General features: G+C 37.9%; 1 pseudogene; it reads left to right on the top strand.

Annotated features, from left to right (window-relative positions):
- Positions 1–7,523: 7,523 nt before the first annotated feature.
- On the top strand, positions 7,524–9,081 carry LOC136399368 (transcription initiation factor TFIID subunit 9-like; annotated as a pseudogene).
- The last annotated feature ends 5,756 nt before the right edge of the window (positions 9,082–14,837 follow it).

The following is a 14,837-nucleotide window of genomic DNA, read 5'->3' as shown; positions in this document are numbered from 1 at the left end:
AAATTTCCATGGTTTGATACACAAAATGCATTACGTACATTAGTAACCTGAAGATGTAATGTAGGAGTGAGAGGACTGAGAAATAAAGAAATGTGTGTGCATGTCTTCATTAGGGTAGGAAAATATGCATCAACATAGGTAATTCAACAAAGCTGATAAAGTTACTCGATAGGTAGCAATCTCACATATTTCTAATGTGAATGATTTTCTATATATTGCATTTCTGTATACTTAACTTTTTCTCCAAAATAACCAATCTTGGTTATAGAAACTCACTATGCAGTTATCTCTTTTATTTTAATAAAGAACCCACTATAGTTATTTCTTTTTTTATGGTCATGAAATTTACGTATATAATGTAGTGGAATAATCCATTGCATGGCTCTGGATGGGAACACAGCCAACAAAAAAAGAATGTTTTGCCAAGAGAATTTTTTGTGACTCGAAGGCGGGGCACAGAAAGAAGTCTATATGACTGAAGGCAATTGATGGGTTTTTTTCTCACTAACACATTCTCATAAGATTTCTGTACCTTCCAAGGTTATCCCTTGAGATAAAGAGAGGAATGTTGTGGGAACCATAGAAGCAATAGCAACTAATGCCTTTTGATATTATATTGTTATTAAGCTATCATGCAGATGTATTCCATGTATCCTTAAGAAAAGGTTATCCTTGATGCTATGCCAATTTCTAAGTAAACAAGCTTTTTGAAATCTTGTGAATAAAAATAGGACAGCGCAAACTCAGCACCATTTTCCTGAGCGAGCGGTGGTCCTTTGCTAGTTGATGATTTCGTCTGTTGATCTCTCTCTGTGCCCCCCAACTCACAACAATATTTGGCGCCCAAAGTGGGGCCTTAATAAGAGATTAGGAACAGGCGGAACCCCGAAAGGGTAAGTTGGACGTGCTGTGTACGCGAACTTTTGGGAAAACTACCAAAGTCATGAGGAATTCCCATTTATTATTAGATGACTATGTACAAGTTTTAAAATCCTTCTCAAGAGGATAAGGGATTCAGATAAAAGACAAGGTTTTGTTACGTCTTTTAAATCTTATTCAGAAACACTGTTATTGGTATACTCCTGAACAACATAATCAATTGAATTTGAATGTTTGGCAAGAAGTAGGGAAATCTTTACGCCATGCTCATCAGCACAAAGATCCGCTTGATGCTAAAATGTGGGCTGCTTATAATCTTATTGCTACAGCCCTTGGCCTTTTGCAATGAGATAGAGATTGTGTTAAAGTATTGAGTGAGGTTATTTATAATGAGCCTGAAGAATTTGATTTAGCACAGAATGAACACAATAATGATTTCGACAATACTGTCTCTGCTTCTGAAGTTACTGATAATGTTGATGTAATTCAGCTGTCCACAGGCTTTCATCTCTCTTTCTTAAAAAATGAGGGAGCCCCTATGGATGATGTTGCCTGTCTAAAACATTTATTAAATAAATTACAAAACGCCTGACCGGTGGTGTCGCAGTGGATAAAGCATCGACCTGGAAACGCTGAGTTCGCTGGTTCAAAACCCTGGGCTTGCCCGGTCAAGGCACATATGGGAGTTGATGGTTCCTGCTCCTCCCTCCCCCTTCTCTCTCTCTCTCTCTCATTCTCTCTTCTCTCTAAAAATTAATTTAAAAATTAAAAAAAATTACAATTTACACTGGAACAACAGTAGATTGGAAATCAGCATACTGCTTATCCTGTTCAAAAGCAAGATATATGTGAGCCTACGGCTCCTCCAATTCAAGGTCAAAAGGTAATTGGTACTAGCAGAGGAAGGATTTTTCAATTCCCTGAAATCTGTGAAATGCAACAGGTGCTTGTGCATCAGGATGATTTAGAATCTAATTCTAGTAATTTTTCTGCATCTATTTTTCCAATTATTCAACAGCCTTTTCCTCCTAATGATCTTGAGGGAGGCATAGTGTTCAATTCGACCAAATTGAATTTTTCTTAAAGCTATTCAAACAATCTGTTGCTATGCATGGACCTCAGTCCCCATACATTCAAGGCCTTATCTCTTCCCATTATAATGATCATTTAATGATTCCTTTGGATTGGGATTTACTTGCTAGTATGGTTTTAGAACCAGGACAATATTTACAATTCAAATCTTGGTGGAGAGAGGAGGCTCCTCAAATATCTTGCATGAATGCCAGAAATAATCCCCTGGGAGCTACTTTTGAAGTGCTCATCAGCATTGGCGCTTATGCAACTGTGGGACAACACACTGGTTATACTGATGCTGTTATAACTCAGATTAGATCGCTTGTCTTAAAGCCTGGATGCAAATCACTGGAGTTCAACACAAGGAAGAAAAAAGCTTGCAGCTTTACATCAGTTGTTAAAATTCAATTAGAATTAGGACATATAGAAGAATCATGAAGTCCTTAGAATTCTCTAGTCTTTGTAATAATAAAATAAATGAATACTGAGTATCTTTGGTGTTTTCCTATGGTCCTTTGAGCTATCATTTTGTTCCTTTTTTTTTTTTGTTTTGTATTTTTCTGAAGCTGGAAACGGGGAGAGACAGTCAGACAGACTCCCACATGCGCCCGACCGGGATCCACCCGGCATGGCCACCAGGGGGCGACGCTCTGCCCACCAGGGGGCGACGCTCTGCCCCTCCAGGGCATCACTTTGCTGAGACCAGAGCCACTCTAGCGCCTGGGGCAGAGGCCAAGGAGCCATCCCCAGTGCCCAGGCCATCTTTGCTCCAATGGAGCCTCACTGCGGGAGGGGAAGAGTGAGACAGAGAGGAAGGAGAGGGGCAGGGGTGGAGAAGCAGATGGACGCTTCTCCTATGTGCCCTGGCCGGGAATTGAACCCAGGACCTCTGCACGCCAGGCCGACGCTCTACCACTGAGCCAACCGGCCGGGGCCCATTTCATTCCTTTCTTATTCTTTGCCTTGAAACTGAGTCGGGGGACATGTGTTGGATCTGACTATAGAAAATATCCCAGAAGCTGCCAAGAGAATTTTCTTGGGGAAATTTTGTTTAGTCTCATCCATTGTCCATCCCTTTGTCAGAAAATGCCCAGATTAAAATCAGGCAGGAATCTTTCTAGTCTCACTGTGCTCTGAAATCCCGGGTTTCTCTTTGGTTTGTCTAGTCTGGTTTGTCTAATTCTAATTTCTGTTTAGTTTGGTTTGGTTTTTTTTTTTTTTGATGTTTTCTAAAATGTGATTTTTAAGGCCTGAATTAAATGTTGACATGCAAAGATTAAAAAATGCTGGCTTTTATATTGAAAAAGTTTCATCCATATATTTTTTGCTTTAAAATTAGAAATCATAAGGAGCACTCATTTAAATTTAAATAATAGAATACGGATCCTTAAGACTTGCTAATTTGATTAATACATTGTAAGGTATATTCAAAATTTGAAATCAAATAAGAATTATTAGGATTAAAGTTATATGTTATACTTGTATTTCTGTGTTGAAAATTGTCGTTTGTAAAATATGCTCAAATTTGTAAAAGTAAGGAATTAAGTAAAATTAAGTCATTTTAAGAAATTATCTCAAGCTGCTTCAGACAGTTGGCTGCTTGTAAGGCAACATCCTGAAAAAGGAGGCACTTGAGGAAAACAAGAATTTAGTTCCTCTGATGCCCTATATTAGACTTAACTATACAAAAGACTTTTAGATATAGAAGCTAATGCATCTGCTATTACTAGCAACATTAGTTTTATTTTTAGCCCACTTAGGCAGTAGTCACTAAGCTGCATGGCTTAGGAAAAGTCCCTAACAAAGCTCTAAGATATTTTTTACAATAGGAAAATAACAAGGGTCATTTGACCTCTGATAAAGGAAAACATTTATCTTATAATTAAAAGAGCAACTTATTTATTTATTCATTTTAGAGGGGAGAGGGAGAGAGAGAGAGAGAGAGAAAAGAGACAGAGAGAGAGAAGAGGGAAGGAGCTGGAAGCATCAACTCCCATATGTGCCTTGACCAGGCAAGCCCAGGGTATCAAACCAGCAACCTCAGCATTTCCAGGTCGACACTTTATCCACTGCGCCACCACAAGTCAGGCTAAAAAAGCAACTTTTAAAATTACAGTCTAAACTTTCTGACAAGGAGTTTTTTTATACTATGACCAAATTTCTGTCAAAGCTCTTAAAGAGTTAAAAATGGCTTGCTCCCAGTATACAACTAACTGTCTTTATTTGCAGGAACTGCTATCCTCCTTCATGGACTCTGAATGTTTTATTTCAAAAAATTTAGAAATGTTAGCTCGGGCTGTTCTTTCAAAAGGGAAAGTTACAATTTATGACTTAGTAGGAGAATCAGGCTTGTATTCAAGCTAATCAAAATGCTAATGCAAACCCTCTTATTAATATTACACAAAGTGGACTTTTTAGATGGACAGTTTGCTAATTTACAACAGCAATGTAGACAAAATGTAGGGATGAGGATTTGCTCTTATCTCCAGAGATATGGGAGACCAGTAGATACCTTACAGAAGATTGACGCCTTGGCAGAAGTCAGAAATAGAAAAAAGGGAGATTTGACAAATAAATTTACCTAGGAGGCAAAAAATGTTTTAATTAAGACTCAGACTTTAAGAAACATCTTTGACTTTGTTTCTAGCAATGCTAGCTGTTGTGTCTATAAGCAGAACTAACTATTCTTACTAAATTTATATTACTTCCATAAGCAATATTGAATAGCCCGACACTGTATCATTATGTAAATCAACATTTATAAAAAAACTCATCAGAAATATCCTCAATCTTTAATTATCCATTATATGACATATTAATAGCTTGTAAAAAAATGCTGAACTTTCAGTCATCCTTAAAAATGCTTCTGAAACCTTAAATCAGTATAGTTTAATTATAGCCGAAGACAAAATTCAAAGATCCTGTCCTATTAACATTGTTATTGATTCAAAATATGTAGAACGTAGAGTTGAACTTATAGAAACTGTTTATATTTCAAATGATAGTTCTAGATTGCACAAATTGTTTCAAGAGTTACAACTTTTATTGTAAAAACAAAATTCGCCTGTCGATATAACGCACATTCATTCTCATACAGCTTTACCAGGATCGATGTCTACTACAAATAATAAAGTTAATCAATTACTCATTGGATCAATAGAAATAGCTACTAAGTTTCATGCAAAGACTCATACAAATAGAAAAGGTTTAATGCAAAAATTTAAAATGACCAGGCAACAAGCTCAGAATATTGTTAGAAACTGTCCTCAGTATAGTATTATGAATGCTCCTCCATTACTGAGAGGAATAAATCCTAGAGGAAAACATAGAAATAACCTGTAGCAAATAGATATTGCTCGTATTTCTTCTTTTATAAAACTCTCTTATGTACAGTTCTATTAATATTTATTCTTCCTTTCGATAGGCCACACCTTTGCCTAGAGAAAAGGCTGATTGTGTCATTCAACATCTTATTGAAGCTTTTAATGTTATAGGCATTCCTAAAGCAATTAAAACTGACAATAGTCTTGCCTATACATCTGCTAAATTTCAACAATTCTTAGCATTTTAGAATATTAAACATACTACTAGAATTCCATATAATCCACAAGGACTAGCGATTATCGAACGCAGTAATTGCACTCTGAAAAAATGTTACTTAAACAAAAGGGAGAGAAAAGGAAGATTATCCCCTAGAATTATGTTACACAAAGCTTTATTTACTTAAAAATTTCTTAAATGCAGAAGATAATTTGACTGCTGCAGACACTGGACAAAAAAATAACAGTTCTAAGATTAATCAACCTATACATTATAAAAGTGAGTTGGATCAATAGGTACCTAGTGTAGTGCAACATTGGGGAAGAGGGTTTGCTTGTGTCATTGCAGAATCTGGTGAAGTCCTTTGGAGTCCTGCTCACAGAATTAAACTAACAACATGAATAAGAACAATAGATTCTTTCATATCTGCCCATTGCTGAGATGGAAGAAATGAATTTCAAAAGAAGAATCTTAAAGGTGCTGCTGCTTGGTATTGAAAAGGCTAAAATACCAAGTTGGGGTCAACTTAAGAAACTGACCTTTAATGGTAAAAAAAAATGCTACAAGCTACTAGAAGAAAAGAAAATACTACTAACCTGTTTTTAGCAATAATTGCTTTGGTAACAATTTGGTAAGTACAGCTGCAAATTTTAGTTATAAGGCATATGTCCCAAATCCTCCATTAAGTAGAGCTATTCATTAGGAAAATAGTGCCTTTTCTATTTTTGTTAATGACTCTACTTGGCTTCCAGGACCTTTTAATAATAGAGGTCCCTTAGCACCTTCAGAAGAAGGCATGAAATTAGAAAATTATACAACAGGAGTTGAGGAATTACCTATATGTATAGGACATGAGCCACATTGTTTAAACATAGAAGCTCAAGCTTGGCTCTCTATTGTCAAAGATAACAGTAAAGGAGATTAAAAAACACATTTGTTACAAGGATATAGATTTAAAAGTAATGCATCTGTACATAAAACATCATAGATTAAAGCCATCATAGCTCCGCCCAAGTTAAAGGGCAGGGTGCTGATTTAAGGTGGCATAAGAACAATGGTTTAATTATAGCTGGTGGTCAAGGTAATCATACTATTATAGAGCATAGAGGAGGGATGTCACCTCAAGCTCCTCATATAAAATTTGGTCCTATACAATATCATTTGTAGAAAGTAGCCACGGTACTTAAACATATGTCAGTGTAGAAAGGAAAAATCTGGAGAAATTATCCTCCTAATCATATTATGTTAATCTTTAAGAAAAATGAAACAACACATTTCATATCTGCTTGTGTTAGATTTCCTTATATGTTTATTATACGTGAAACCAAATAGACAGCTGAAAATTATTCAATAACTTGCAATAAGTGTGCTTTTTATACATGTATTCATTCTTCTATTTTTTTAAATAAAAATAGTCAAAGTCTTTACATTTTAAGAAACCAAACAGGAGTCTGGATTCAAGTACAGATGCATCGAATGTGGCAGTGTTCTCCTTCTATGATGCTGTTACAACATCTTATTAAGTCCTGGAAGTGAACCACGAGACTGGTTGGATGATTGGCGCTATCATTATAGGACTAATAGCTGTATCCACAGCGGCTGCTGTATCTGGAGTTGCATTACATCAAAGTATTCAGACGGTGGACTTTGTACAAAAATGGAATAAAGATTCTGAAAAACTATGGACTTCTCAATAACATATAAATAATATTAATACTAACATTAATGATTTAGAACAGACTATGATTATGTAAAAGATCAAACTGTTAGCCTGCAAAGACAAATTAAGATAAGATGTGATTAGAATGTAACTACTTCTTGTGTTACCCCTATTCCTTAAAATCATACATATTTCCCTTAGGAAAATGTTAAAAAGCATTTGTTAAATCATGATAATATGACTAAAGAAATCATTAAATTACAAAGGCATATTCATGAAGCTTTTCCAAAAAAAATAGAAATTCTAACATGTCAATCTATATTGAAGGGATTAATGGATAACTTATCACAATTAAATCCTATTGAATATATTAAAGGATTTTGGAGGTTCACTGTGGGATTTTTTATAAAAGTATTAATTCTATGTTTTCTTTTATATAGTCTGTCGACGAATCAAAACGAGAAATAAGGGATGAACGACAGAAAGCCGTTTTCTATTGTGCTTCATAACATTCAGCATAAACAAAAAAGGAGAAATGTAGTGGAATACTCCATTGCATGGCCTTAGATGGGAATACAGCCAACAAGAAAAGAATGTTTTGCCAAGAGAATTGTTTTGTGACTCGAAGGTGAGTCACTGAAACAGGTCTATGTGATGGAAGGCAGTTGCTGGGCTTTTTACTCAGTAAAACATTCTCATAAGATTTCAGGACCCATGTGCAGAGGTTTCCAGAGCCATCGCCTTGAGGACCATGTTGCTTCCGAATATTCTGATCACCGGTACACCAGGGGTTGGAGAAACCACACTAGGCAAAGAACTTGCATCAAAATCAGGACTGAAATACATTAATGTGGGTGATTTAGCTCGAGAAGTCTGATCACCGGATATCATGGAGTCTGGCAAGATGGCTTCTCCCAAGAGCATGCCGAAAGATGCACAGATGATGGCACAAATCCTGAAGGATATGGGGATTACAGAATATGAGCCGAGTTATAAATCAGATGTTGGAGTTTGCCTTCCGATATGTGACCACAATTCTAGATGATGCAAAAATTTATTCAAGCCACGCTAAAAAAGCTACTGTCGATGCAGATGATGTGCGATTAGCAATCCAGTGTCGTGCTGACCAGTCTTTTACCTCTCCTCCCCCAAGAGATTTTTTATTAGATATTGCACGGCAAAGAAATCAAACCCCTTTGCCATTGATCAAGCCATATTCAGGCCCTAGATTGCCACCTGATAGATATTGCTTGACTGCTCCAAACTATAGACTTAAGTCTTTACAAAAAAGGCACCTACTTCAGCAGAAAGAATAACAGTTCCACGGTTAAGTGTTAGTTCAGTTACTAGCAGACCAAGTACTCCTACACTTGGCACACCAACCCCACAAACCATCTCAGTTTCAACTAAAGTAGGGACTCCAATGTCCCTCACAGGGCAAAGGTTTACAGTACAGATGCCCACTTCACAGTCCCCAGTTGTAAAAGCATCAATTCCTGCAACATCAACAGTTCACAATGTTCTGATTAATCCGTCGTTAATTGGGTCCAAAAACATTCTCATTACCACTAATATGGTGTCATCACAAAACACTGTCAATGAATCATCAAGTGTGCTGAAAAGAAAACATGAAGATGACGATGACGATGATGAAGATGACTATGATAACTTGTAATCTAGCCTGATGCATGTAACATGTACACTTGTTCTTGTCTCCACTACACTGAGATTAAACATACATGCTGGTTGTTTTCAAGTTGTGTTTTAGAAAACTTAAATAATATTCAATGAGTCAATACAGGTACCATAGTTTTTCATTGAGATTTTGTATTTTCTTTAATAGAATTCATAATGATTTTCATTGGCCTTTAAGTGTAAGAAATAAAGTTGTCATTCATAAAAATAAAAAACAAACAAACAAAAAAAAACATTCTCATAAGATTTCTATTCCTTTCAAGGTTATCCCTTGAGATAAAGAGAGGAATGTTGTGGGAACCATAGAAGCAATAGCAATTAATGCCTTTTGATATTATAGTTATTAAGCTATCATGCAGATGTATTCCACGTATCTTTAAGTAAAGGTTATGCTTGATGCTATGCCAATTTCTAAGTAAACAAGCTTTTTGAAATCTTGTGAATAAAAATAGGACACAGCGCAAATTCAGCACCATTTGCCTGAGCAAGTGGTGGTCCTTTGCTAGTCAACGATGATTTTGTCTACTGATCTCTCTCTTGCGCCCCCTGACTTACAAAAACAATATGACCTGCTTAGAGCTTTTAAGACTGGCTTTCTTGGAATGTAGTGGCATAGAGAAATCAACTGGAAAATGTAGGTAATTTTGCAGAGATCACACAAAGTTTCATCTTGTTTAGTGTTATTTCATTTTTTCAATTGAAGAATAACTTTATATCAAGGTTTTAAAAGTATTCTCGGCCCTGGCTTGTTGCCTCAGTGGTAAAATATCTGCCCAGCATGTGAATGTCTACGGTTTTATTATGACTCAGGAAAGAAAGGAAAAGTGCCCATCAGCTTCTCAAGTCATTCACTATAAAACAGAAGTATCTTTAATGAATTTTCCATCACACCTGCTCTGACCTGCCTGACCATATTCAAAATGAATTCCTGAGTGTCTGCAGACTGTTTTCAATGATGACTCCACTGAACGTCACCTGAACCACATGAGGATGCAAAATATGAGCAGAGTTACTCTCATGGCTTTTCTATGTACACAGTCCACCATGAGACCTCTCACTGCAGCACAATTCTCTGCAGAGTACATTCTGCGGGGTCTACACAAATTGGTGAAATAACATTTTTCCTTTACTTTCATCCTGTCGTTTGATTTGGAGTAGGTCTCTTGTACACAGCATATGTATAGTTCTTCTCATATCCATTCAGGTACCCCGTGACTTTTTTGTTTCCATTTTTCACTTTTGCAAGAGACAAAGAGAGGGTCAGGTAGGAAAAAGGAAGATAGGAAAGGAAAAAGATGAAAGGCATCAATTCCTTATTGTGGCACCTTAGCTCATCAATTGCTTTCTCACATGTACCTTCACTGAGAAGGATACAGCAGAGCCAGTGACAACTTGAGCCCTTGGGCTGAATCCAGTGACATTGAGTGCCAACAAGCAACCCAAGACATAAGCCAGAGACCATGAGTTTCTATCCACTATCCTATGCTCAAGTTAGTGACCATGAGGTTTCAAACTTGGTTCCTCTATATGCAAGGCCAAAGCTTTTTCCAGTGCGTTATCACCTGGACAGGCCCCTGTGATTTTAATTAAAGCATTTCTTTTTTCCAAAGTGAGAGGAGAAATAGGTAGACTGCCACATTCACCCTCACTGGAATTCACCTGGCAAACTCTCTGGGGCCGATGCTCTGCCCATCTGGGACTATGCTCACAAACAACCTATTTTTAGAGCCTGAGAAAGAGACTCCAAAAAAACATACTCAGTGCCTGGGACTAATGTGAACAAACCAACTGAGTTTTGACTGAGGGAGTGTAAGAAACATGATAGAAGAAAGGGATAAGGGTGGAGAAGTAGACAGTTGCTTCTCCTGTATACCCTGACTGAGAATGCAATGTGGGACATCCACACACAGGGTCAGTGCTCTACAACTGAACCAGTTGACCAGGGTCTTTTTTTTTTAATTTTTTAAATTTTATTTTTTATTTATTCATTTTAGAGAGGAGAGAGAGAGAGAGAGAAACAGAGAGGAGAGAGAGACAGGGGGCAGGAGCTGGAAGCATCAACTCCCATATGTGCGTTGACCAGGCAAGCCCAGGGTTTCGAACCGGCGACCTCAGCATTTCCAGGTCAACGCTTTATCCACTGCACCACCACAGGTCAGGCTGACCAGGGTCTTAATTGAAGCATTTCTTTTCATTTTAATTATTAAAAGTTATATAGTTTTTGGCATTTTTAAATATAGTATTAGTCATAGAAGGGGATTTTAACTTTCAATTGACATGAATGGCTAGATCTCCCAGAAAGAAAATCAACAAGTAAATAGCTCTCTAGTGACACATTATACAAGATAAATTTGCATTAATTGAAGTATTTCACCCCAAAACATAAGTATATACATTCTAGACATAATGAAAACAGAATGTTCTCTAAGCCTAGAGACACAGTTTCATTTGTCTTCCTAATGACCACAAGAAAAACAAATAAATCAACTTATAAACAATGTGCATCAATACACTTCAACGTTCCACACTAGACTACCTGGAAACTGAACTCCCATCAAGCTGAAGCCCTGTAGTTTGTGTTATAACAAAGTAACCACAAAGACACTGTAGCTGGTAATGACTACAAGACACAAAACATCTTTAGATGCATATAAATATGAATACTACATATAGTGACTCTATAGGAAGCAGAAGAAAACCATATTCAATATGTACTTTCTATACGCTCTTTATTTTTAGGATGGGCACGTGCATAGGAACTATTATTGAGCAACTTAAACTGAAGCAGGACAGGACACTGAAACAGCCAACAAACTTTGTTTTATTTTCAAACCTTCCTCCTAGTAATTCCTGGTAATGGTGACCATTACTTGAAATACACTCAAGGCACAACAGGTGTCAGTGGATCTACCTCTGGCCATGCAGTGAACATAGAGAATAACTTTGCATCCAAACACTAAAGAAAATGGTTTGCCTGACAGTTGCTGGTCAAGTGGATAGGCAGCAATTTGGGATGGTGAGGTTTCAGTATCAAAATCCTGAGGTCACTGATTTCAGTGTTAGAACAACATGATCCCAAGGTTCCCATGGTCATTGACTTGAGCAAGAGACCACTGCATCAGCTCTATCCTCAAAGGTCATGACACCTGTGAGAAACAATCAATGAGCAAGTAAAGTAACACAGCAACCTGTTGGTGCTTATCAACTCTTTAAAAAATAGAGTGATAAAAAAATATTTCAACCCAAAGGCTGCTACAATCTCCAAATTTCTCTAGAAAAAATGATCAACAGTTGGCTACAATCATAACTGAGAATCAAACCAGTTCAACTTGTCCCGGGTCCACTTCAGTAAGGCAGAAGGTAGTAATGTAAAACTTAGAAAATCTTCAGAACTCTGATAAAAATTGAAAGCAGGTAGATCACCTCAACACACAAATGCCATTTCATCCAAAAATCCATATTTATATTTGGAGAGTTCAGCATGAAATTATGAGTTGTGTGCTACATATTTTATGAAATATATAATGTAAAAATATTTATAGAATTCTGATGTGTCATTGCATTAGAAAGACTTCAAATTACAAAACAAAACCCCCAGTGCTAACATGCCCAGGGCAAGGAGAGAAAGAAGTGAGAAGCTGTGGCCACAGCACTTCAGAGAAGAATGGCTGTGATGTCTGCAGCTGAGCATAAAAAGAAAGACTCTAAAAGAAACAGGAAGTGGAAAATAAACATAATTTCCCTGAGTTTAGCCAGCTGTGCAGCCTGGGAACAGGTGTCAGCGCTCCACATGAAGTGTTCATGTAAACTCGGCACCCTGGGTCTTAGTCATCTACCACCTGGTCCTTCAGCATCATTGCCCCTGGGATTCAAATCTCTTCATTATGAAGCACTGGTTAGAGTGACTGCATTGTCCTAAGTGTGTTCATTTAAATGGAAGAGGAACACAATGACAGGACGTCACCTAGTGTTCAGATGAACAGATGGCAAAGACTAAGAAATGAATTGGTATGCTTTGCAGGACTCATGGTACAGAGTTGCAATTATTTATGGATGGATTAGAGAGGGGAAATTTATTATGATTATTAACAATTAAAAAATAATCAAGTCAAGCCTGACCAGGTAGTGATGCAGTACATAAAGCATCAGATTGGGACAAGGAGAACCCAGCTTCAAAAACCTAAATTCGGCCCTGGCCGGTAGGCTCAGCGGTAGAGCGTCGGCCTGGCGTGTGGGGGACCCGGGTTCAATTCCCGGCCAGGGCACATAGGAGAAGCGCCCATTTGCTTCTCCACCCCCCCCCTCCTTCCTCTCCGTCTCTCTCTTCCCCTCCCGCAGCCAAGGCTCCATTGGAGCAAAGATGGCCCGGGCGCTGGGGATGGCTCCTTGGCCTCTGCCCCAGGCGCTACAGTGGCTCTGGTCGCGGCAGAGTGACCCCCTGGAGGGGCAGAGCATCGCCCCCTGGTGGGCAGAGCATCGCCCCTGGTGGGCGTGCCGGGTGGATCCCGGTCGGGCGCATGTGGGAGTCTGTCTGGCTGTCTCTCCCCGTTTCCAGCTTCAGAAAAATACAAAAAACAAAACAAAACAAAAAAAAAACTAAATTAACCAGCTTGAGTGCAGGCTCATCCAGCTTAAGCATGTGATCATACACATGACCACTGGCATTACCCCAGAAATCGCTGGCTTAAAGCCCAAGGTCACTGACTTGGGCAAGGGGTTACTGGTTGAACTTTAGCCTCCTGGTAAAGGAACATATGAGAAAGCGATCAACAACTAAGGTACCACAAAAAAGAATGATTCTCATCTCTCTCCCTTCCTCTCTATTCCTCTGTCCTTCTGTCTGTCTCTCTAGCCAAAAATAAATAAAAAATGGTTTTCAACTTATGCAACCAAAGTAGAATAAAGAAAAACTATCAACACAGTAAGCTACATAACATCACCTGATGAAGAAACATCAGCCTGGATTCTATAGTACTGTGGTACCTTGATACACGAGCAGTTTAAATCATGAGCAATTTGAGAAACGAGCAGTCACGTGTGGGATTTTTCGCTTTAGGTCACGAACAAATATTTGAATCATGAGTTTCCACCACCCTCCACTAGATAGCCTGTTGAACGTTCGGTTTTACAGGTTACACCCTCAGTGGTGTACGAAGGTTCTGCAAGAATTCAGCGGGAAGGAGCCAGAGGTGGATGAAGGAATCAATAGAAATAAGATTAAGGAAATGTTGGGAAACTGGAAATAAATTAACGTTTATTAAAAAGTCACACCCAGAAAAGCGTGCAACACGTTGTGCGTTGGAGCTGTATAACAACACTTCCTTCACAAATTATCGAAATGTTCGGCATTGGAGGAAGAAACAAACTTCCATGGAAAGGTTTCTGTTGAAACGGCCTCTCAGTGAAAGCGAGAAAAGTATGGTGAAAAAGCCAAAAGTCAGTGAAGAAAATGATGATGATTAAGCAAAGTAAAAAGCAATAAAGTTACATATCATATGTAGCGTGTAAGTAAAATTTTGCAATCAAATGTAGCATTGAGTGTAAGTTGTGCTAAGTGATAGCCCATGAAATGAGAATTTCCTCAGCAAGTCTCCTTCCCCACGGCCAGCATCTGCACCTGACCTTGAAGGTAAATACACTTCATAAACCAGTTTATTTCTTTACATTCTCTCTTATTATGTGTGTATATGTGTGTGTGTATTAAGTACATTTTCTTATTTAAAAGCATATAAGAGAAGAAATTTCTGTGGTTTGGGGGGGCCATAATGGATTAATTACATTCCCATTAATTTAATAAAATTAGATTTGGCACTCAACTAAATTGAATCTCAAGATCGGCCGTGAAACAAAGTAAACTCGTGTGTCAATGTACCACTGTAATAGCTAATAAAACAACAGACTAAGGAAAAGAGAATAATGTGTATGTACAAATCTCACCAAACAATGGAGAGACACATTACCACAATGTGAAGCTTCACACCATGTGCAT

This window comes from Saccopteryx leptura, chromosome 3 (genome assembly GCF_036850995.1).
Source record: "Saccopteryx leptura isolate mSacLep1 chromosome 3, mSacLep1_pri_phased_curated, whole genome shotgun sequence".
Taxonomy (NCBI): Eukaryota; Metazoa; Chordata; class Mammalia; order Chiroptera; family Emballonuridae; genus Saccopteryx; species Saccopteryx leptura.
The sequence above is the reverse complement of the archived record's forward strand: the minus strand, read 5'-3'. Positions and strand labels throughout refer to the sequence as shown.